The sequence below is a fragment of the Camellia sinensis genome, chromosome 14 (assembly GCF_055761805.1).
Source record: "Camellia sinensis isolate YWXY chromosome 14, ASM5576180v1, whole genome shotgun sequence".
NCBI classification, from domain to species: domain Eukaryota; kingdom Viridiplantae; phylum Streptophyta; class Magnoliopsida; order Ericales; family Theaceae; genus Camellia; species Camellia sinensis.
This window is the reverse complement of record NC_138974.1, coordinates 104138289-104155763: the sequence shown is the minus strand read 5'-3', so window position 1 is coordinate 104155763 and position 17475 is coordinate 104138289. Positions and strand designations below refer to the sequence as shown.

The following is a 17475-nucleotide window of genomic DNA, read 5'->3' as shown; positions in this document are numbered from 1 at the left end:
GAAATTGTCGAAAAGGAGGCGAAGGCGATTGGATGGGCTAAAAATCAGACAGGCTGTCCGGGGAAAAAAAAAAGGGGGGGGGGGTGGTGGAAAAAGGGACAAAAGGGGTGCAACACGAGGACTTCCCAGGGGGTCACCCATCCTAGTACTACTCTCGCCCAAGCACGCTTAACTGCGGAGTTCTGATGGGATCCGGTGCATTAGTGCTGGTATGATCGCACCCGAAGATTAACCGCGACTTTATTGTTTTAAGCAGTAGACGGGGAAAAAAATGAAATTGAATGGAACAGGATAATCTGGAAATGGTTTAAAAGGGAGAAATTGTCGAAAAGGAGGCGAAGGCGATTGAATGGGCTAAAAATCGGACAGGCTGTCCGGGGAAAAAAAAAGGGGGGGGGGTGGTGGAAAAAGGGACAAAAGGGGTGCAACACGAGGACTTCCCAGGGGGTCACCCATCCTAGTACTACTCTCGCCCAAGCACGCTTAACTGCGGAGTTCTGATGGGATCCGGTGCATTAGTGCTGGTATGATCGCACCCGAAGATTAACCGCGACTTTATTGTTTTAAGCAGTAGACGGGGAAAAAAATGAAATTGAATGGAACAGGATAATCTGGAAATGGTTTAAAAGGGAGAAATTGTCGAAAAGGAGGCGAAGGCGATTGAATGGGCTAAAAATCGGACAGGCTGTCCGGGGAAAAAAAAAGGGGGGGGGGGGTGGTGGAAAAAGGGACAAAAGGGGTGCAACACGAGGACTTCCCAGGGGGTCACCCATCCTAGTACTACTCTCGCCCAAGCACGCTTAACTGCGGAGTTCTGATGGGATCCGGTGCATTAGTGCTGGTATGATCGCACCCGAAGATTAACCGCGACTTTATTGTTTTAAGCAGTAGACGGGGAAAAAAATGAAATTGAATGGAACAGGATAATCTGGAAATGGTTTAAAAGGGAGAAATTGTCGAAAAGGAGGCGAAGGCGATTGAATGGGCTAAAAATCGGACAGGCTGTCCGGGGAAAAAAAAAAGGGGGGGGGGGTGGTGGAAAAAGGGACAAAAGGGGTGCAACACGAGGACTTCCCAGGGGGTCACCCATCCTAGTACTACTCTCGCCCAAGCACGCTTAACTGCGGAGTTCTGATGGGATCCGATGCATTAGTGCTGGTATGATCGCACCCGAAGATTAACCGCGACTTTATTGTTTAAGCAGTAGACGGGGAAAAAAATGAAATTGAATGGAACAGGATAATCTGGAAATGGTTTAAAAGGGAGAAATTGTCGAAAAGGAGGCGAAGGCGATTGAATGGGCTAAAAATCGGACAGGCTGTCCGGGGAAAAAAAAAAGGGGGGGGGGTGGTGGAAAAAGGGACAAAAGGGGTGCAACACGAGGACTTCCCAGGGGGTCACCCATCCTAGTACTACTCTCGCCCAAGCACGCTTAACTGCGGAGTTCTGATGGGATCCGGTGCATTAGTGCTGGTATGATCGCACCCCAAGATTAACCGCGACTTTATTGTTTTAAGCAGTAGACGGGGAAAAAAATGAAATTGAATGGAACAGGATAATCTGGAAATGGTTTAAAAGGGAGAAATTGTCGAAAAGGAGGCGAAGGCGATTGGATGGGCTAAAAATCAGACAGGCTGTCCGGGGAAAAAAAAAAGGGGGGGGGGTGGTGGAAAAAGGGACAAAAGGGGTGCAACACGAGGACTTCCCAGGGGGTCACCCATCCTAGTACTACTCTCGCCCAAGCACGCTTAACTGCGGAGTTCTGATGGGATCCGGTGCATTAGTGCTGGTATGATCGCACCCGAAGATTAACCGCGACTTTATTGTTTTAAGCAGTAGACGGGGAAAAAAATGAAATTGAATGGAACAGGATAATCTGGAAATGGTTTAAAAGGGAGAAATTGTCGAAAAGGAGGCGAAGGCGATTGAATGGGCTAAAAATCGGACAGGCTGTCCGGGGAAAAAAAAAGGGGGGGGGGGGGTGGTGGAAAAAGGGACAAAAGGGGTGCAACACGAGGACTTCCCAGGGGGTCACCCATCCTAGTACTACTCTCGCCCAAGCACGCTTAACTGCGGAGTTCTGATGGGATCCGGTGCATTAGTGCTGGTATGATCGCACCCGAAGATTAACCGCGACTTTATTGTTTTAAGCAGTAGACGGGGAAAAAAATGAAATTGAATGGAACAGGATAATCTGGAAATGGTTTAAAAGGGAGAAATTGTCGAAAAGGAGGCGAAGGCGATTGAATGGGCTAAAAATCGGACAGGCTGTCCGGGGAAAAAAAAAAGGGGGGGGGGTGGTGGAAAAAGGGACAAAAGGGGTGCAACACGAGGACTTCCCAGGGGGTCACCCATCCTAGTACTACTCTCGCCCAAGCACGCTTAACTGCGGAGTTCTGATGGGATCCGGTGCATTAGTGCTGGTATGATCGCACCCGAAGATTAACCGCGACTTTATTGTTTTAAGCAGTAGACGGGGAAAAAAATGAAATTGAATGGAACAGGATAATCTGGAAATGGTTTAAAAGGGAGAAATTGTCGAAAAGGAGGCGAAGGCGATTGAATGGGCTAAAAATCGGACAGGCTGTCCGGGGAAAAAAAAAAGGGGGGGGGGTGGTGGAAAAAGGGACAAAAGGGGTGCAACACGAGGACTTCCCAGGGGGTCACCCATCCTAGTACTACTCTCGCCCAAGCACGCTTAACTGCGGAGTTCTGATGGGATCCGGTGCATTAGTGCTGGTATGATCGCACCCGAAGATTAACCGCGACTTTATTGTTTTAAGCAGTAGACGGGGAAAAAAATGAAATTGAATGGAACAGGATAATCTGGAAATGGTTTAAAAGGGAGAAATTGTCGAAAAGGAGGCGAAGGCGATTGGATGGGCTAAAAATCGGACAGGCTGTCCGGGGAAAAAAAAAAAGGGGGGGGGGGTGGTGGAAAAAGGGACAAAAGGGGTGCAACGCGAGGACTTCCCAGGGGGTCACCCATCCTAGTACTACTCTCGCCCAAGCACGCTTAACTGCGGAGTTCTGATGGGATCCGGTGCATTAGTGCTGGTATGATCGCACCCGAATATTAACCGCGACTTTATTGTTTTAAGCAGTAGACGGGGAAAAAAATGAAATTGAATGGAACAGGATAATCTGGAAATGGTTTAAAAGGGAGAAATTGTCGAAAAGGAGGCGAAGGCGATTGAATGGGCTAAAAATCGGACAGGCTGTCCGGGGAAAAAAAAAAGGGGGGGGGGTGGTGGAAAAAGGGACAAAAGGGGTGCAACACGAGGACTTCCCAGGGGGTCACCCATCCTAGTACTACTCTCGCCCAAGCACGCTTAACTGCGGAGTTCTGATGGGATCCGGTGCATTAGTGCTGATATGATCGCACCCGAAGATTAACCGCGACTTTATTGTTTTAAGCAGTAGACGGGGAAAAAAATGAAATTGAATGGAACAGGATAATCTGGAAATGGTTTAAAAGGGAGAAATTGTCGAAAAGGAGGCGAAGGCGATTGAATGGGCTAAAAATCGGACAGGCTGTCCGGGGAAAAAAAAAAGGGGGGGGGTGGTGGAAAAAGGGACAAAAGGGGTGCAACACGAGGACTTCCCAGGGGGTCACCCATCCTAGTACTACTCTCGCCCAAGCACGCTTAACTGCGGAGTTCTGATGGGATCCGATGCATTAGTGCTGGTATGATCGCACCCGAAGATTAACCGCGACTTTATTGTTTTAAGCAGTAGACGGGGAAAAAAATGAAATTGAATGGAACAGGATAATCTGGAAATGGTTTAAAAGGGAGAAATTGTCGAAAAGGAGGCGAAGGCGATTGAATGGGCTAAAAATCGGACAGGCTGTCCGGGGAAAAAAAAAAGGGGGGGGGGTGGTGGAAAAAGGGACAAAAGGGGTGCAACACGAGGACTTCCCAGGGGGTCACCCATCCTAGTACTACTCTCGCCCAAGCACGCTTAACTGCGGAGTTCTGATGGGATCCGATGCATTAGTGCTGGTATGATCGCACCCGAAGATTAACCGCGACTTTATTGTTTTAAGCAGTAGACGGGGAAAAAAATGAAATTGAATGGAACAGGATAATCTGGAAATGGTTTAAAAGGGAGAAATTGTCGAAAAGGAGGCGAAGGCGATTGAATGGGCTAAAAATCGGACAGGCTGTCCGGGGAAAAAAAAAAGGGGGGGGGGTGGTGGAAAAAGGGACAAAAGGGGTGCAACACGAGGACTTCCCAGGGGGTCACCCATCCTAGTACTACTCTCGCCCAAGCACGCTTAACTGCGGAGTTCTGATGGGATCCGATGCATTAGTGCTGGTATGATCGCACCCGAAGATTAACCGCGACTTTATTGTTTTAAGCAGTAGACGGGGAAAAAAATGAAATTGAATGGAACAGGATAATCTGGAAATGGTTTAAAAGGGAGAAATTGTCGAAAAGGAGGCGAAGGCGATTGAATGGGCTAAAAATCGGACAGGCTGTCCGGGGAAAAAAAAAGGGGGGGGGGGGGTGGTGGAAAAAGGGACAAAAGGGGTGCAACACGAGGACTTCCCAGGGGGTCACCCATCCTAGTACTACTCTCGCCCAAGCACGCTTAACTGCGGAGTTCTGATGGGATCCGGTGCATTAGTGCTGGTATGATCGCACCCGAAGATTAACCGCGACTTTATTGTTTTAAGCAGTAGACGGGGAAAAAAATGAAATTGAATGGAACAGGATAATCTGGAAATGGTTTAAAAGGGAGAAATTGTCGAAAAGGAGGCGAAGGCGATTGGATGGGCTAAAAATCAGACAGGCTGTCCGGGGAAAAAAAAAGGGGGGGGGGGTGGTTGAAAAAGGGACAAAAGGGGTGCAACACGAGGACTTCCCAGGGGGTCACCCATCCTAGTACTACTCTCGCCCAAGCACGCTTAACTGCGGAGTTCTGATGGGATCCGGTGCATTAGTGCTGGTATGATCGCACCCGAAGATTAACCGCGACTTTATTGTTTTAAGCAGTAGACGGGGAAAAAAATGAAATTGAATGGAACAGGATAATCTGGAAATGGTTTAAAAGGGAGAAATTGTCGAAAAGGAGGCGAAGGCGATTGAATGGGCTAAAAATCGGACAGGCTGTCCGGGGAAAAAAAAAGGGGGGGGGTGGTGGAAAAAGGGACAAAAGGGGTGCAACACGAGGACTTCCCAGGGGGTCACCCATCCTAGTACTACTCTCGCCCAAGCACGCTTAACTGCGGAGTTCTGATGGGATCCGGTGCATTAGTGCTGGTATGATCGCACCCGAAGATTAACCGCGACTTTATTGTTTTAAGCAGTAGACGGGGAAAAAAATGAAATTGAATGGAACAGGATAATCTGGAAATGGTTTAAAAGGGAGAAATTGTCGAAAAGGAGGCGAAGGCGATTGAATGGGCTAAAAATCGGACAGGCTGTCCGGGGAAAAAAAAAAGGGGGGGGGGGTGGTGGAAAAAGGGACAAAAGGGGTGCAACACGAGGACTTCCCAGGGGGTCACCCATCCTAGTACTACTCTCGCCCAAGCACGCTTAACTGCGGAGTTCTGATGGGATCCGGTGCATTAGTGCTGGTATGATCGCACCCGAAGATTAACCGCGACTTTATTGTTTTAAGCAGTAGACGGGGAAAAAAATGAAATTGAATGGAACAGGATAATCTGGAAATGGTTTAAAAGGGAGAAATTGTCGAAAAGGAGGCGAAGGCGATTGAATGGGCTAAAAATCGGACAGGCTGTCCGGGGAAAAAAAAAAGGGGGGGGGGGTGGTGGAAAAAGGGACAAAAGGGGTGCAACACGAGGACTTCCCAGGGGGTCACCCATCCTAGTACTACTCTCGCCCAAGCACGCTTAACTGCGGAGTTCTGATGGGATCCGATGCATTAGTGCTGGTATGATCGCACCCGAAGATTAACCGCGACTTTATTGTTTTAAGCAGTAGACGGGGAAAAAAATGAAATTGAATGGAACAGGATAATCTGGAAATGGTTTAAAAGGGAGAAATTGTCGAAAAGGAGGCGAAGGCGATTGAATGGGCTAAAAATCGGACAGGCTGTCCGGGGAAAAAAAAAAGGGGGGGGGGTGGTGGAAAAAGGGACAAAAGGGGTGCAACACGAGGACTTCCCAGGGGGTCACCCATGCTAGTACTACTCTCGCCCAAGCACGCTTAACTGCGGAGTTCTGATGGGATCCGGTGCATTAGTGCGGGTATGATCGCACCCGAAGATTAACCGCGACTTTATTGTTTTAAGCAGTAGACGGGGAAAAAAATGAAATTGAATGGAACAGGATAATCTGGAAAAGGTTTAAAAGGGAGAAATTGTCGAAAAGGAGGCGAAGGCGATTGAATGGGCTAAAAATCGGACAGGCTGTCCGGGGAAAAAAAAAAGGGGGGGGGGTGGTGGAAAAAGGGACAAAAGGGGTGCAACACGAGGACTTCCCAGGGGGTCACCCATCCTAGTACTACTCTCGCCCAAGCACGCTTAACTGCGGAGTTCTGATGGGATCCGGTGCATTAGTGCTGGTATGATCGCACCCGAAGATTAACCGCGACTTTATTGTTTTAAGCAGTAGACGGGGAAAAAAATGAAATTGAATGGAACAGGATAATCTGGAAATGGTTTAAAAGGGAGAAATTGTCGAAAAGGAGGCGAAGGCGATTGAATGGGCTAAAAATCGGACAGGCTGTCCGGGGAAAAAAAAAAGGGGGGGGGGGGGAGGTGGTGGAAAAAGGGACAAAAGGGGTGCAACACGAGGACTTCCCAGGGGGTCACCCATCCTAGTACTACTCTCGCCCAAGCACGCTTAACTGCGGAGTTCTGATGGGATCCGATGCATTAGTGCTGGTATGATCGCACCCGAAGATTAACCGCGACTTTATTGTTTTAAGCAGTAGACGGGGAAAAAAATGAAATTGAATGGAACAGGATAATCTGGAAATGGTTTAAAAGGGAGAAATTGTCGAAAAGGAGGCGAAGGCGATTGAATGGGCTAAAAATCGGACAGGCTGTCCGGGGAAAAAAAAAAGGGGGGGGGTGGTGGAAAAAGGGACAAAAGGGGTGCAACACGAGGACTTCCCAGGGGGTCACCCATCCTAGTACTACTCTCGCCCAAGCACGCTTAACTGCGGAGTTCTGATGGGATCCGGTGCATTAGTGCTGGTATGATCGCACCCGAAGATTAACCGCGACTTTATTGTTTTAAGCAGTAGACGGGGAAAAAAATGAAATTGAATGGAACAGGATAATCTGGAAATGGTTTAAAAGGGAGAAATTGTCGAAAAGGAGGGGAAGGCGATTGGATGGGCTAAAAATCGGACAGGCTGTCCGGGGGAAAAAAAAAGGGGGGGGGGGTGGTGGAAAAAGGGACAAAAAGGGTGCAACACGAGGACTTCCCAGGGGGTCACCCATCCTAGTACTACTCTCGCCCAAGCACGCTTAACTGCGGAGTTCTGATGGGATCCGGTGCATTAGTGCTGGTATGATCGCACCCGAAGATTAACCGCGACTTTATTGTTTTAAGCAGTAGACGGGGAAAAAAATGAAATTGAATGGAACAGGATAATCTGGAAATGGTTTAAAAGGGAGAAATTGTCGAAAAGGAGGCGAAGGCGATTGAATGGGCTAAAAATCGGACAGGCTGTCCGGGGAAAAAAAAAAGGGGGGGGGGGAGGTGGTGGAAAAAGGGACAAAAGGGGTGCAACACGAGGACTTCCCAGGGGGTCACCCATCCTAGTACTACTCTCGCCCAAGCACGCTTAACTGCGGAGTTCTGATGGGATCCAGTGCATTAGTGCTGGTATGATCGCACCCGAAGATTAACCGCGACTTTATTGTTTTAAGCAGTAGACGGGGAAAAAAATGAAATTGAATGGAACAGGATAATCTGGAAATGGTTTAAAAGGGAGAAATTGTCGAAAAGGAGGCGAAGGCGATTGAATGGGCTAAAAATCGGACAGGCTGTCCGGGGAAAAAAAAAAGGGGGGGGGGGTGGTGGAAAAAGGGACAAAAGGGGTGCAACACGAGGACTTCCCAGGGGGTCACCCATCCTAGTACTACTCTCGCCCAAGCACGCTTAACTGCGGAGTTCTGATGGGATCCGGTGCATTAGTGCTGGTATGATCGCACCCGAAGATTAACCGCGACTTTATTGTTTTAAGCAGTAGACGGGGAAAAAAATGAAATTGAATGGAACAGGATAATCTGGAAATGGTTTAAAAGGGAGAAATTGTCGAAAAGGAGGCGAAGGCGATTGAATGGGCTAAAAATCGGACAGGCTGTCCGGGGAAAAAAAAAAGGGGGGGGGGGGGTGGTGGAAAAAGGGACAAAATGGGTGCAACACGAGGACTTCCCAGGGGGTCACCCATCCTAGTACTACTCTCGCCCAAGCACGCTTAACTGCGGAGTTCTGATGGGATCCGGTGCATTAGTGCTGGTATGATCGCACCCGAAGATTAACCGCGACTTTATTGTTTTAAGCAGTAGACGGGGAAAAAAATGAAATTGAATGGAACAGGATAATCTGGAAATGGTTTAAAAGGGAGAAATTGTCGAAAAGGAGGCGAAGGCGATTGAATGGGCTAAAAATCGGACAGGCTGTCCGGGGAAAAAAAAAAGGGGGGGGGGGGTGGTGGAAAAAGGGACAAAAGGGGTGCAACACGAGGACTTCCCAGGGGGTCACCCATCCTAGTACTACTCTCGCCCAAGCACGCTTAACTGCGGAGTTCTGATGGGATCCAGTGCATTAGTGCTGGTATGATCGCACCCGAAGATTAACCGCGACTTTATTGTTTTAAGCAGTAGACGGGGAAAAAAATGAAATTGAATGGAACAGGATAATCTGGAAATGGTTTAAAAGGGAGAAATTGTCGAAAAGGAGGCGAAGGCGATTGAATGGGCTAAAAATCGGACAGGCTGTCCGGGGAAAAAAAAAAGGGGGGGGGTGGTGGAAAAAGGGACAAAAGGGGTGCAACACGAGGACTTCCCAGGGGGTCACCCATCCTAGTACTACTCTCGCCCAAGCACGCTTAACTGCGGAGTTCTGATGGGATCCGGTGCATTAGTGCTGGTATGATCGCACCCGAAGATTAACCGCGACTTTATTGTTTTAAGCAGTAGACGGGGAAAAAAATGAAATTGAATGGAACAGGATAATCTGGAAATGGTTTAAAAGGGAGAAATTGTCGAAAAGGAGGCGAAGGCGATTGAATGGGCTAAAAATCGGACAGGCTGTCCGGGGAAAAAAAAAAGGGGGGGGGGGTGGTGGAAAAAGAGACAAAAGGGGTGCAACACGAGGACTTCCCAGGGGGTCACCCATCCTAGTACTACTCTCGGCCAAGCACGCTTAACTGCGGAGTTCTGATGGGATCCGATGCATTAGTGCTGGTATGATCGCACCCGAAGATTAACCGCGACTTTATTGTTTTAAGCAGTAGACGGGGAAAAAAATGAAATTGAATGGAACAGGATAATCTGGAAATGGTTTAAAAGGGAGAAATTGTCGAAAAGGAGGCGAAGGCGATTGAATGGGCTAAAAATCGGACAGGCTGTCCGGGGAAAAAAAAAGGGGGGGGGTGGTGGAAAAAGGGACAAAAGGGGTGCAACACGAGGACTTCCCAGGGGGTCACCCATCCTAGTACTACTCTCGCCCAAGCACGCTTAACTGCGGAGTTCTGATGGGATCCGATGCATTAGTGCTGGTATGATCGCACCCGAAGATTAACCGCGACTTTATTGTTTTAAGCAGTAGACGGGGAAAAAAATGAAATTGAATGGAACAGGATAATCTGGAAATGGTTTAAAAGGGAGAAATTGTCGAAAAGGAGGCGAAGGCGATTGAATGGGCTAAAAATCGGACAGGCTGTCCGGGGAAAAAAAAAAGGGGGGGGGGGTGGTGGAAAAAGGGACAAAAGAGGTGCAACACGAGGACTTCCCAGGGGGTCACCCATCCTAGTACTACTCTCGCCCAAGCACGCTTAACTGCGGAGTTCTGATGGGATCCGGTGCATTAGTGCTGGTATGATCGCACCCGAAGATTAACCGCGACTTTATTGTTTTAAGCAGTAGACGGGGAAAAAAATGAAATTGAATGGAACAGGATAATCTGGAAATGGTTTAAAAGGGAGAAATTGTCGAAAAGGAGGCGAAGGCGATTGGATGGGCTAAAAATCGGACAGGCTGTCCGGGGAAAAAAAAAAGGGGGGGGGGGTGGTGGAAAAAGGGACAAAAGGGGTGCAACACGAGGACTTCCCAGGGGGTCACCCATCCTAGTACTACTCTCGCCCAAGCACGCTTAACTGCGGAGTTCTGATGGGATCCGGTGCATTAGTGCTGGTATGATCGCACCCGAAGATTAACCGCGACTTTATTGTTTTAAGCAGTAGACGGGGAAAAAAATGAAATTGAATGGAACAGGATAATCTGGAAATGGTTTAAAAGGGAGAAATTGTCGAAAAGGAGGCGAAGGCGATTGAATGGGCTAAAAATCGGACAGGCTGTCCGGGGAAAAAAAAAAGGGGGGGGGGGTGGTGGAAAAAGGGACAAAAGGGGTGCAACATGAGGACTTCCCAGGGGGTCACCCATCCTAGTACTACTCTCGCCCAAGCACGCTTAACTGCGGAGTTCTGATGGGATCCGGTGCATTAGTGCTGGTATGATCGCACCCGAAGATTAACCGCGACTTTATTGTTTTAAGCAGTAGACGGGGAAAAAAATGAAATTGAATGGAATAGGATAATCTGGAAATGGTTTAAAAGGGAGAAATTGTCGAAAAGGAGGCGAAGGCGATTGAATGGGCTAAAAATCGGACAGGCTGTCCGGGGAAAAAAAAAAGGGGGGGGGGTGGTGGAAAAATGGACAAAAGGGGTGCAACGCGAGGACTTCCCAGGGGGTCACCCATCCTAGTACTACTCTCGCCCAAGCACGCTTAACTGCGGAGTTCGGATGGGATCCGGTGCATTAGTGCTGGTATGATCGCACCCGAAGATTAACCGCGACTTTATTGTTTTAAGCAGTAGACGGGGAAAAAAATGAAATTGAATGGAACAGGATAATCTGGAAATGGTTTAAAAGGGAGAAATTGTCGAAAAGGAGGCGAAGACGATTGAATGGGCTAAAAATCGGACAGGCTGTCCGGGGAAAAAAAAAAGGGGGGGGGTGGTGGAAAAAGGGACAAAAGGGGTGCAACACGAGGACTTCCCAGGGGGTCACCCATCCTAGTACTACTCTCGCCCAAGCACGCTTAACTGCGGAGTTCTGATGGGATCCGGTGCATTAGTGCTGGTATGATCGCACCCGAAGATTAACCGCGACTTTATTGTTTTAAGCAGTAGACGGGGAAAAAAATGAAATTGAATGGAACAGGATAATCTGGAAATGGTTTAAAAGGGAGAAATTGTCGAAAAAGAGGCGAAGGCGATTGAATGGGCTAAAAATCGGACAGGCTGTCCGGGGAAAAAAAAAAGGGGGGGGGGTGGTGGAAAAAGGGACAAAAGGGGTGCAACACGAGGACTTCCCAGGGGGTCACCCATCCTAGTACTACTCTCGCCCAAGCACGCTTAACTGCGGAGTTCTGATGGGATCCGGTGCATTAGTGCTGGTATGATCGCACCCGAAGATTAACCGCGACTTTATTGTTTTAAGCAGTAGACGGGGAAAAAAATGAAATTGAATGGAACAGGATAATCTGGAAATGGTTTAAAAGGGAGAAATTGTCGAAAAGGAGGCGAAGGCGATTGAATGGGCTAAAAATCGGACAGGCTGTCCGGGGAAAAAAAAAAGGGGGGGGGGTGGTGGAAAAAGCGACAAAAGGGGTGCAACACGAGGACTTCCCAGGGGGTCACCCATCCTAGTACTACTCTCGCCCAAGCACGCTTAACTGCGGAGTTCTGATGGGATCCGATGCATTAGTGCTGGTATGATCGCACCCGAAGATTAACCGCGACTTTATTGTTTTAAGCAGTAGACGGGGAAAAAAATGAAATTGAATAGAACAGGATAATCTGGAAATGGTTTAAAAGGGAGAAATTGTCGAAAAGGAGGCGAAGGCGATTGAATGGGCTAAAAATCAGACAGGCTGTCCGGGGAAAAAAAAAAGGGGGGGGGGTGGTGGAAAAAGGGACAAAAGGGGTGCAACACGAGGACTTCCCAGGGGGTCACCCATCCTAGTACTACTCTCGCCCAAGCACGCTTAACTGCGGAGTTCTGATGGGATCCGGTGCATTAGTGCTGGTATGATCGCACCCGAAGATTAACCGCGACTTTATTGTTTTAAGCAGTAGACGGGGAAAAAAATGAAATTGAATGGAACAGGATAATCTGGAAATGGTTTAAAAGGGAGAAATTGTCGAAAAGGAGGCGAAGACGATTGGATGGGCTAAAAATCGGACAGGCTGTCCGGGGAAAAAAAAAAGGGAGGGGGGGTGGTGGAAAAAGGGACAAAAGGGGTGCAACACGAGGACTTCCCAGGGGGTCACCCATCCTAGTACTACTCTCGCCCAAGCACGCTTAACTGCGGAGTTCTGATGGAATCCGGTGCATTAGTGCTGGTATGATCGCACCCGAAGATTAACCGCGACTTTATTGTTTTAAGCAGTAGACGGGGAAAAAAATGAAATTGAATGGAACAGGATAATCTGGAAATGGTTTAAAAGGGAGAAATTGTCGAAAAGGAGGCGAAGGCGATTGAATGGGCTAAAAATCGGACAGGCTGTCCGGGGAAAAAAAAAAGGGGGGGGGGGTGGTGGAAAAAGGGACAAAAGGGGTGCAACACGAGGACTTCCCAGGGGGTCACCCATCCTAGTACTACTCTCGCCCAAGCACGCTTAACTGCGGAGTTCTGATGGGATCCGGTGCATTAGTGCTGGTATGATCGCACCCGAAGATTAACCGCGACTTTATTGTTTTAAGCAGTAGACGGGGAAAAAAATGAAATTGAATGGAACAGGATAATCTGGAAATGGTTTAAAAGGGAGAAATTGTCGAAAAGGAGGCGAAGGCGATTGAATGGGCTAAAAATCGGACAGGCTGTCCGGGGAAAAAAAAAAGGGGGGGGGGTGGTGGAAAAAGGGACAAAAGGGGTGCAACACGAGGACTTCCCAGGGGGTCACCCATCCTAGTACTACTCTCGCCCAAGCACGCTTAACTGCGGAGTTCTGATGGGATCCGGTGCATTAGTGCTGGTATGATCGCACCCGAAGATTAACCGCGACTTTATTGTTTTAAGCAGTAGACGGGGAAAAAAATGAAATTGAATGGAACAGGATAATCTGGAAATGGTTTAAAAGGGAGAAATTGTCGAAAAGGAGGCGAAGGCGATTGAATGGGCTAAAAATCGGACAGGCTGTCCGGGGAAAAAAAAAAGGGGGGGGTGGTGGAAAAAGGGACAAAAGGGGTGCAACACGAGGACTTCCCAGGGGGTCACCCATCCTAGTACTACTCTCGCCCAAGCACGCTTAACTGCGGAGTTCTGATGGGATCCGGTGCATTAGTGCTGGTATGATCGCACCCGAAGATTAACCGCGACTTTATTGTTTTAAGCAGTAGACGGGGAAAAAAATGAAATTGAATGGAACAGGATAATCTGGAAATGGTTTAAAAGGGAGAAATTGTCGAAAAGGAGGCGAAGGCGATTGAATGGGCTAAAAATCGGACAGGCTGTCCGGGGAAAAAAAAAGGGGGGGGGTGGTGGAAAAAGGGTCAAAAGGGGTGCAACACGAGGACTTCCCAGGGGGTCACCCATCCTAGTACTACTCTCGCCCAAGCACGCTTAACTGCGGAGTTCTGATGGGATCCAGTGCATTAGTGCTGGTATGATCGCACCCGAAGATTAACCGCGACTTTATTGTTTTAAGCAGTAGACGGGGAAAAAAATGAAATTGAATGGAACAGGATAATCTGGAAATGGTTTAAAAGGGAGAAATTGTCGAAAAGGAGGCGAAGGCGATTGAATGGGCTAAAAATCGGACAGGCTGTCCGGGGAAAAAAAAAAGGGGGGGGGGTGGTGGAAAAAGGGACAAAAGGGGTGCAACACGAGGACTTCCCAGGGGGTCACCCATCCTAGTACTACTCTCGCCCAAGCACGCTTAACTGCGGACTTCTGTTGGGATCCGGTGCATTAGTGCTGGTATGATCGCACCCGAAGATTAACCGCGACTTTATTGTTTTAAGCAGTAGACGGGGAAAAAAATGAAATTGAATGGAACAGGATAATCTGGAAATGGTTTAAAAGGGAGAAATTGTCGAAAAGGAGGCGAAGGCGATTGAATGGGCTAAAAATCGGACAGGCTGTCCGGGGAAAAAAAAAAGAGGGGGGTGGTGGAAAAAGGGACAAAAGGGGTGCAAAACGAGGACTTCCCAGGGGGTCACCCGTCCTAGTACTACTCTCGCCCAAGCACGCTTAACTGCGGAGTTCTGATGGGATCCGGTGCATTAGTGCTGGTATGATCGCACCCGAAGATTAACCGCAACTTTTTTGTTTTAAGCAGTAGACGGGGAAAAAAATGAAATTGAATGGAACAGGATAATCTGGAAATGGTTTAAAAGGGAGAAATTGTCGAAAAGGAGGCGAAGGCGATTGGATGGGCTAAAAATCGGACAGGCTGTCCGGGGAAAAAAAAAAGGGGGGGGGGGTGGTGGAAAAAGGGACAAAAGGGGTGCAACACGAGGACTTCCCAGGGGGTCACCCATCCTAGTACTACTCTCGCCCAAGCACGCTTAACTGCGGAGTTCTGATGGGATCCGGTGCATTAGTGCTGGTATGATCGCACCCGAAGATTAACCGCGACTTTATTGTTTTAAGCAGTAGACGGGGAAAAAAATGAAATTGAATGGAACAGGATAATCTGGAAATGGTTTAAAAGGGAGAAATTGTCGAAAAGGAGGCGAAGGCGATTGAATGGGCTAAAAATCGGACAGGCTGTCCGGGGAAAAAAAAAAGGGCGGGGGGGGTGGTGGAAAAAGGGACAAAAGGGGTGCAACACGAGGACTTCCCAGGGGGTCACCCATCCTAGTACTACTCTCGCCCAAGCACGCTTAACTGCGGAGTTCTGATGGGATCCGGTGCATTAGTGCTGGTATGATCGCACCCGAAGATTAACCGCGACTTTATTGTTTTAAGCAGTAGACGGGGAAAAAAATGAAATTGAATGGAACAGGATAATCTGGAAATGGTTTAAAAGGGAGAAATTGTCGAAAAGGAGGCGAAGGCGATTGAATGGGCTAAAAATCGGACAGGCTGTCCGGGGAAAAAAAAAAGGGGGGGGTGGTGGAAAAAGGGACAAAAGGGGTGCAACACGAGGACTTCCCAGGGGGTCACCCATCCTAGTACTACTCTCGCCCAAGCACGCTTAACTGCGGAGTTCTGATGGGATCCGGTGCATTAGTGCTGGTATGATCGCACCCGAAGATTAACCGCGACTTTATTGTTTTAAGCAGTAGACGGGGAAAAAAATGAAATTGAATGGAACAGGATAATCTGGAAATGGTTTAAAAGGGAGAAATTGTCGAAAAGGAGGCGAAGGCGATTGAATGGGCTAAAAATCGGACAGGCTGTCCGGGGAAAAAAAAGGGGGGGGGTGGTGGAAAAAGGGTCAAAAGGGGTGCAACACGAGGACTTCCCAGGGGGTCACCCATCCTAGTACTACTCTCGCCCAAGCACGCTTAACTGCGGAGTTCTGATGGGATCTAGTGCATTAGTGCTGGTATGATCGCACCCGAAGATTAACCGCGACTTTATTGTTTTAAGCAGTAGACGGGGAAAAAAATGAAATTGAATGGAACAGGATAATCTGGAAATGGTTTAAAAGGGAGAAATTGTCGAAAAGGAGGCGAAGGCGATTGAATGGGCTAAAAATCGGACAGGCTGTCCGGGGAAAAAAAAAAGGGGGGGGGGGTGGTGGAAAAAGGGACAAAAGGGGTGCAACACGAGGACTTCCCAGGGGGTCACCCATCCTAGTACTACTCTCGCCCAAGCACGCTTAACTGCGGACTTCTGTTGGGATCCGGTGCATTAGTGCTGGTATGATCGCACCCGAAGATTAACCGCGACTTTATTGTTTTAAGCAGTAGACGGGGAAAAAAATGAAATTGAATGGAACAGGATAATCTGGAAATGGTTTAAAAGGGAGAAATTGTCGAAAAGGAGGCGAAGGCGATTGAATGGGCTAAAAATCGGACAGGCTGTCCGGGGAAAAAAAAAAGGGGGGGGTGGTGGAAAAAGGGACAAAAGGGGTGCAAAACGAGGACTTCCCAGGGGGTCACCCGTCCTAGTACTACTCTCGCCCAAGCACGCTTAACTGCGGAGTTCTGATGGGATCCGGTGCATTAGTGCTGGTATGATCGCACCCGAAGATTAACCGCAACTTTTTTGTTTTAAGCAGTAGACGGGGAAAAAAATGAAATTGAATGGAACAGGATAATCTGGAAATGGTTTAAAAGGGAGAAATTGTCGAAAAGGAGGCGAAGGCGATTGGATGGGCTAAAAATCGGACAGGCTGTCCGGGGAAAAAAAAAAGGGGGGGGGGTGGTGGAAAAAGGGACAAAAGGGGTGCAACACGAGGACTTCCCAGGGGGTCACCCATCCTAGTACTACTCTCGCCCAAGCACGCTTAACTGCGGAGTTCTGATGGGATCCGGTGCATTAGTGCTGGTATGATCGCACCCGAAGATTAACCGCGACTTTATTGTTTTAAGCAGTAGACGGGGAAAAAAATGAAATTGAATGGAACAGGATAATCTGGAAATGGTTTAAAAGGGAGAAATTGTCGAAAAGGAGGCGAAGGCGATTGAATGGGCTAAAAATCGGACAGGTTGTCCGGGGAAAAAAAAAAGGGCGGGGGGGGTGGTGGAAAAAGGGACAAAAGGGGTGCAACACGAGGACTTCCCAGGGGGTCACCCATCCTAGTACTACTCTCGCCCAAGCACGCTTAACTGCGGAGTTCTGATGGGATCCGGTGCATTAGTGCTGGTATGATCGCACCCGAAGATTAACCGCGACTTTATTGTTTTAAGCAGTAGACGGGGAAAAAAATGAAATTGAATGGAACAGGATAATCTGGAAATGGTTTAAAAGGGAGAAATTGTCGAAAAGGAGGCGAAGGCGATTGAATGGGCTAAAAATCGGACAGGCTGTCCGGGGAAAAAAAAAAGGGGGGGGGGGTGGTGGAAAAAGGGACAAAAGGGGTGCAACACGAGGACTTCCCAGGGGGTCACCCATCCTAGTACTACTCTCGCCCAAGCACGCTTAACTGCGGAGTTCTGATGGGATCCGGTGCATTAGTGCTGGTATGATCGCACCCGAAGATTAACTGCGACTTTATTGTTTTAAGCAGTAGACGGGGAAAAAAATGAAATTGAATGGAACAGGATAATCTGGAAATGGTTTAAAAGGGAGAAATTGTCGAAAAGGAGGCGAAGGCGATTGAATGGGCTAAATATCGGACAGGCTGTCCGGGGGAAAAAAAAAGGGG

At 48.4% G+C, this 17475-nt stretch overlaps 55 non-coding genes across 55 annotated transcripts; all 55 read right to left on the bottom strand.

Moving 5' to 3' along the window:
* Window positions 1-104: 104 nt before the first annotated feature.
* LOC145808447 (5S ribosomal RNA) lies at window positions 105-223 on the bottom strand. The gene has a single exon (XR_014351910.1). It is a non-coding gene; the product is annotated as a 5S ribosomal RNA (ribosomal RNA).
* Window positions 224-419: 196 nt separating this feature from the next.
* On the bottom strand, window positions 420-538 carry LOC145808446 (5S ribosomal RNA). The gene has a single exon (XR_014351909.1). It is a non-coding gene; the product is annotated as a 5S ribosomal RNA (ribosomal RNA).
* Window positions 539-736: 198 nt separating this feature from the next.
* Window positions 737-855, bottom strand: LOC145808445 (5S ribosomal RNA). The gene has a single exon (XR_014351908.1). It is a non-coding gene; the product is annotated as a 5S ribosomal RNA (ribosomal RNA).
* Window positions 856-1053: 198 nt separating this feature from the next.
* On the bottom strand, window positions 1054-1172 carry LOC145809620 (5S ribosomal RNA). Its single transcript, XR_014353181.1, has one exon. It is a non-coding gene; the product is annotated as a 5S ribosomal RNA (ribosomal RNA).
* Window positions 1173-1368: 196 nt separating this feature from the next.
* LOC145808444 (5S ribosomal RNA) lies at window positions 1369-1487 on the bottom strand. Its single transcript, XR_014351907.1, has one exon. It is a non-coding gene; the product is annotated as a 5S ribosomal RNA (ribosomal RNA).
* Window positions 1488-1684: 197 nt separating this feature from the next.
* Window positions 1685-1803, bottom strand: LOC145808443 (5S ribosomal RNA). The gene has a single exon (XR_014351906.1). It is a non-coding gene; the product is annotated as a 5S ribosomal RNA (ribosomal RNA).
* Window positions 1804-2002: 199 nt separating this feature from the next.
* On the bottom strand, window positions 2003-2121 carry LOC145808442 (5S ribosomal RNA). Its single transcript, XR_014351905.1, has one exon. It is a non-coding gene; the product is annotated as a 5S ribosomal RNA (ribosomal RNA).
* A 197-nt stretch (window positions 2122-2318) lies between these two features.
* LOC145808441 (5S ribosomal RNA) lies at window positions 2319-2437 on the bottom strand. Its single transcript, XR_014351904.1, has one exon. It is a non-coding gene; the product is annotated as a 5S ribosomal RNA (ribosomal RNA).
* A 197-nt stretch (window positions 2438-2634) lies between these two features.
* On the bottom strand, window positions 2635-2753 carry LOC145808439 (5S ribosomal RNA). The gene has a single exon (XR_014351902.1). It is a non-coding gene; the product is annotated as a 5S ribosomal RNA (ribosomal RNA).
* A 199-nt stretch (window positions 2754-2952) lies between these two features.
* Window positions 2953-3071, bottom strand: LOC145809288 (5S ribosomal RNA). Its single transcript, XR_014352806.1, has one exon. It is a non-coding gene; the product is annotated as a 5S ribosomal RNA (ribosomal RNA).
* A 197-nt stretch (window positions 3072-3268) lies between these two features.
* On the bottom strand, window positions 3269-3387 carry LOC145809438 (5S ribosomal RNA). The gene has a single exon (XR_014352986.1). It is a non-coding gene; the product is annotated as a 5S ribosomal RNA (ribosomal RNA).
* A 196-nt stretch (window positions 3388-3583) lies between these two features.
* On the bottom strand, window positions 3584-3702 carry LOC145809619 (5S ribosomal RNA). The gene has a single exon (XR_014353180.1). It is a non-coding gene; the product is annotated as a 5S ribosomal RNA (ribosomal RNA).
* A 197-nt stretch (window positions 3703-3899) lies between these two features.
* Window positions 3900-4018, bottom strand: LOC145809617 (5S ribosomal RNA). Its single transcript, XR_014353178.1, has one exon. It is a non-coding gene; the product is annotated as a 5S ribosomal RNA (ribosomal RNA).
* Window positions 4019-4215: 197 nt separating this feature from the next.
* LOC145809616 (5S ribosomal RNA) lies at window positions 4216-4334 on the bottom strand. Its single transcript, XR_014353177.1, has one exon. It is a non-coding gene; the product is annotated as a 5S ribosomal RNA (ribosomal RNA).
* Window positions 4335-4533: 199 nt separating this feature from the next.
* On the bottom strand, window positions 4534-4652 carry LOC145808438 (5S ribosomal RNA). Its single transcript, XR_014351901.1, has one exon. It is a non-coding gene; the product is annotated as a 5S ribosomal RNA (ribosomal RNA).
* Window positions 4653-4849: 197 nt separating this feature from the next.
* On the bottom strand, window positions 4850-4968 carry LOC145808437 (5S ribosomal RNA). Its single transcript, XR_014351900.1, has one exon. It is a non-coding gene; the product is annotated as a 5S ribosomal RNA (ribosomal RNA).
* Window positions 4969-5163: 195 nt separating this feature from the next.
* Window positions 5164-5282, bottom strand: LOC145808436 (5S ribosomal RNA). Its single transcript, XR_014351899.1, has one exon. It is a non-coding gene; the product is annotated as a 5S ribosomal RNA (ribosomal RNA).
* Window positions 5283-5480: 198 nt separating this feature from the next.
* Window positions 5481-5599, bottom strand: LOC145808435 (5S ribosomal RNA). The gene has a single exon (XR_014351898.1). It is a non-coding gene; the product is annotated as a 5S ribosomal RNA (ribosomal RNA).
* A 198-nt stretch (window positions 5600-5797) lies between these two features.
* Window positions 5798-5916, bottom strand: LOC145809615 (5S ribosomal RNA). Its single transcript, XR_014353176.1, has one exon. It is a non-coding gene; the product is annotated as a 5S ribosomal RNA (ribosomal RNA).
* A 197-nt stretch (window positions 5917-6113) lies between these two features.
* Window positions 6114-6232, bottom strand: LOC145809917 (5S ribosomal RNA). The gene has a single exon (XR_014353484.1). It is a non-coding gene; the product is annotated as a 5S ribosomal RNA (ribosomal RNA).
* Window positions 6233-6429: 197 nt separating this feature from the next.
* LOC145808434 (5S ribosomal RNA) lies at window positions 6430-6548 on the bottom strand. Its single transcript, XR_014351897.1, has one exon. It is a non-coding gene; the product is annotated as a 5S ribosomal RNA (ribosomal RNA).
* A 203-nt stretch (window positions 6549-6751) lies between these two features.
* Window positions 6752-6870, bottom strand: LOC145809614 (5S ribosomal RNA). Its single transcript, XR_014353175.1, has one exon. It is a non-coding gene; the product is annotated as a 5S ribosomal RNA (ribosomal RNA).
* A 196-nt stretch (window positions 6871-7066) lies between these two features.
* Window positions 7067-7185, bottom strand: LOC145808433 (5S ribosomal RNA). The gene has a single exon (XR_014351896.1). It is a non-coding gene; the product is annotated as a 5S ribosomal RNA (ribosomal RNA).
* Window positions 7186-7383: 198 nt separating this feature from the next.
* LOC145808998 (5S ribosomal RNA) lies at window positions 7384-7502 on the bottom strand. The gene has a single exon (XR_014352494.1). It is a non-coding gene; the product is annotated as a 5S ribosomal RNA (ribosomal RNA).
* Window positions 7503-7703: 201 nt separating this feature from the next.
* Window positions 7704-7822, bottom strand: LOC145809285 (5S ribosomal RNA). The gene has a single exon (XR_014352802.1). It is a non-coding gene; the product is annotated as a 5S ribosomal RNA (ribosomal RNA).
* Window positions 7823-8020: 198 nt separating this feature from the next.
* Window positions 8021-8139, bottom strand: LOC145808432 (5S ribosomal RNA). The gene has a single exon (XR_014351895.1). It is a non-coding gene; the product is annotated as a 5S ribosomal RNA (ribosomal RNA).
* Window positions 8140-8339: 200 nt separating this feature from the next.
* Window positions 8340-8458, bottom strand: LOC145809103 (5S ribosomal RNA). Its single transcript, XR_014352597.1, has one exon. It is a non-coding gene; the product is annotated as a 5S ribosomal RNA (ribosomal RNA).
* A 199-nt stretch (window positions 8459-8657) lies between these two features.
* On the bottom strand, window positions 8658-8776 carry LOC145809283 (5S ribosomal RNA). The gene has a single exon (XR_014352800.1). It is a non-coding gene; the product is annotated as a 5S ribosomal RNA (ribosomal RNA).
* A 196-nt stretch (window positions 8777-8972) lies between these two features.
* On the bottom strand, window positions 8973-9091 carry LOC145808431 (5S ribosomal RNA). Its single transcript, XR_014351894.1, has one exon. It is a non-coding gene; the product is annotated as a 5S ribosomal RNA (ribosomal RNA).
* Window positions 9092-9289: 198 nt separating this feature from the next.
* LOC145810667 (5S ribosomal RNA) lies at window positions 9290-9408 on the bottom strand. The gene has a single exon (XR_014354227.1). It is a non-coding gene; the product is annotated as a 5S ribosomal RNA (ribosomal RNA).
* A 195-nt stretch (window positions 9409-9603) lies between these two features.
* Window positions 9604-9722, bottom strand: LOC145809613 (5S ribosomal RNA). The gene has a single exon (XR_014353174.1). It is a non-coding gene; the product is annotated as a 5S ribosomal RNA (ribosomal RNA).
* A 198-nt stretch (window positions 9723-9920) lies between these two features.
* On the bottom strand, window positions 9921-10039 carry LOC145809251 (5S ribosomal RNA). The gene has a single exon (XR_014352761.1). It is a non-coding gene; the product is annotated as a 5S ribosomal RNA (ribosomal RNA).
* A 198-nt stretch (window positions 10040-10237) lies between these two features.
* LOC145808430 (5S ribosomal RNA) lies at window positions 10238-10356 on the bottom strand. Its single transcript, XR_014351893.1, has one exon. It is a non-coding gene; the product is annotated as a 5S ribosomal RNA (ribosomal RNA).
* Window positions 10357-10554: 198 nt separating this feature from the next.
* Window positions 10555-10673, bottom strand: LOC145810030 (5S ribosomal RNA). The gene has a single exon (XR_014353597.1). It is a non-coding gene; the product is annotated as a 5S ribosomal RNA (ribosomal RNA).
* A 197-nt stretch (window positions 10674-10870) lies between these two features.
* On the bottom strand, window positions 10871-10989 carry LOC145809208 (5S ribosomal RNA). The gene has a single exon (XR_014352710.1). It is a non-coding gene; the product is annotated as a 5S ribosomal RNA (ribosomal RNA).
* A 196-nt stretch (window positions 10990-11185) lies between these two features.
* Window positions 11186-11304, bottom strand: LOC145808428 (5S ribosomal RNA). The gene has a single exon (XR_014351891.1). It is a non-coding gene; the product is annotated as a 5S ribosomal RNA (ribosomal RNA).
* A 197-nt stretch (window positions 11305-11501) lies between these two features.
* Window positions 11502-11620, bottom strand: LOC145808427 (5S ribosomal RNA). Its single transcript, XR_014351890.1, has one exon. It is a non-coding gene; the product is annotated as a 5S ribosomal RNA (ribosomal RNA).
* A 197-nt stretch (window positions 11621-11817) lies between these two features.
* LOC145809611 (5S ribosomal RNA) lies at window positions 11818-11936 on the bottom strand. The gene has a single exon (XR_014353172.1). It is a non-coding gene; the product is annotated as a 5S ribosomal RNA (ribosomal RNA).
* Window positions 11937-12133: 197 nt separating this feature from the next.
* Window positions 12134-12252, bottom strand: LOC145808426 (5S ribosomal RNA). Its single transcript, XR_014351889.1, has one exon. It is a non-coding gene; the product is annotated as a 5S ribosomal RNA (ribosomal RNA).
* Window positions 12253-12450: 198 nt separating this feature from the next.
* LOC145809433 (5S ribosomal RNA) lies at window positions 12451-12569 on the bottom strand. Its single transcript, XR_014352980.1, has one exon. It is a non-coding gene; the product is annotated as a 5S ribosomal RNA (ribosomal RNA).
* Window positions 12570-12767: 198 nt separating this feature from the next.
* LOC145808425 (5S ribosomal RNA) lies at window positions 12768-12886 on the bottom strand. Its single transcript, XR_014351888.1, has one exon. It is a non-coding gene; the product is annotated as a 5S ribosomal RNA (ribosomal RNA).
* A 197-nt stretch (window positions 12887-13083) lies between these two features.
* LOC145808424 (5S ribosomal RNA) lies at window positions 13084-13202 on the bottom strand. Its single transcript, XR_014351887.1, has one exon. It is a non-coding gene; the product is annotated as a 5S ribosomal RNA (ribosomal RNA).
* A 195-nt stretch (window positions 13203-13397) lies between these two features.
* LOC145808423 (5S ribosomal RNA) lies at window positions 13398-13516 on the bottom strand. The gene has a single exon (XR_014351886.1). It is a non-coding gene; the product is annotated as a 5S ribosomal RNA (ribosomal RNA).
* Window positions 13517-13711: 195 nt separating this feature from the next.
* Window positions 13712-13830, bottom strand: LOC145809282 (5S ribosomal RNA). Its single transcript, XR_014352799.1, has one exon. It is a non-coding gene; the product is annotated as a 5S ribosomal RNA (ribosomal RNA).
* Window positions 13831-14027: 197 nt separating this feature from the next.
* On the bottom strand, window positions 14028-14146 carry LOC145810849 (5S ribosomal RNA). Its single transcript, XR_014354404.1, has one exon. It is a non-coding gene; the product is annotated as a 5S ribosomal RNA (ribosomal RNA).
* A 195-nt stretch (window positions 14147-14341) lies between these two features.
* LOC145810205 (5S ribosomal RNA) lies at window positions 14342-14460 on the bottom strand. The gene has a single exon (XR_014353777.1). It is a non-coding gene; the product is annotated as a 5S ribosomal RNA (ribosomal RNA).
* A 198-nt stretch (window positions 14461-14658) lies between these two features.
* On the bottom strand, window positions 14659-14777 carry LOC145808422 (5S ribosomal RNA). Its single transcript, XR_014351885.1, has one exon. It is a non-coding gene; the product is annotated as a 5S ribosomal RNA (ribosomal RNA).
* A 199-nt stretch (window positions 14778-14976) lies between these two features.
* On the bottom strand, window positions 14977-15095 carry LOC145808421 (5S ribosomal RNA). The gene has a single exon (XR_014351884.1). It is a non-coding gene; the product is annotated as a 5S ribosomal RNA (ribosomal RNA).
* A 195-nt stretch (window positions 15096-15290) lies between these two features.
* On the bottom strand, window positions 15291-15409 carry LOC145808420 (5S ribosomal RNA). Its single transcript, XR_014351883.1, has one exon. It is a non-coding gene; the product is annotated as a 5S ribosomal RNA (ribosomal RNA).
* Window positions 15410-15603: 194 nt separating this feature from the next.
* On the bottom strand, window positions 15604-15722 carry LOC145810069 (5S ribosomal RNA). The gene has a single exon (XR_014353635.1). It is a non-coding gene; the product is annotated as a 5S ribosomal RNA (ribosomal RNA).
* A 198-nt stretch (window positions 15723-15920) lies between these two features.
* Window positions 15921-16039, bottom strand: LOC145810848 (5S ribosomal RNA). The gene has a single exon (XR_014354403.1). It is a non-coding gene; the product is annotated as a 5S ribosomal RNA (ribosomal RNA).
* A 195-nt stretch (window positions 16040-16234) lies between these two features.
* Window positions 16235-16353, bottom strand: LOC145810204 (5S ribosomal RNA). The gene has a single exon (XR_014353776.1). It is a non-coding gene; the product is annotated as a 5S ribosomal RNA (ribosomal RNA).
* A 197-nt stretch (window positions 16354-16550) lies between these two features.
* LOC145808419 (5S ribosomal RNA) lies at window positions 16551-16669 on the bottom strand. Its single transcript, XR_014351882.1, has one exon. It is a non-coding gene; the product is annotated as a 5S ribosomal RNA (ribosomal RNA).
* Window positions 16670-16868: 199 nt separating this feature from the next.
* LOC145808417 (5S ribosomal RNA) lies at window positions 16869-16987 on the bottom strand. Its single transcript, XR_014351880.1, has one exon. It is a non-coding gene; the product is annotated as a 5S ribosomal RNA (ribosomal RNA).
* A 198-nt stretch (window positions 16988-17185) lies between these two features.
* Window positions 17186-17304, bottom strand: LOC145808416 (5S ribosomal RNA). Its single transcript, XR_014351879.1, has one exon. It is a non-coding gene; the product is annotated as a 5S ribosomal RNA (ribosomal RNA).
* Window positions 17305-17475: the final 171 nt, after the last annotated feature.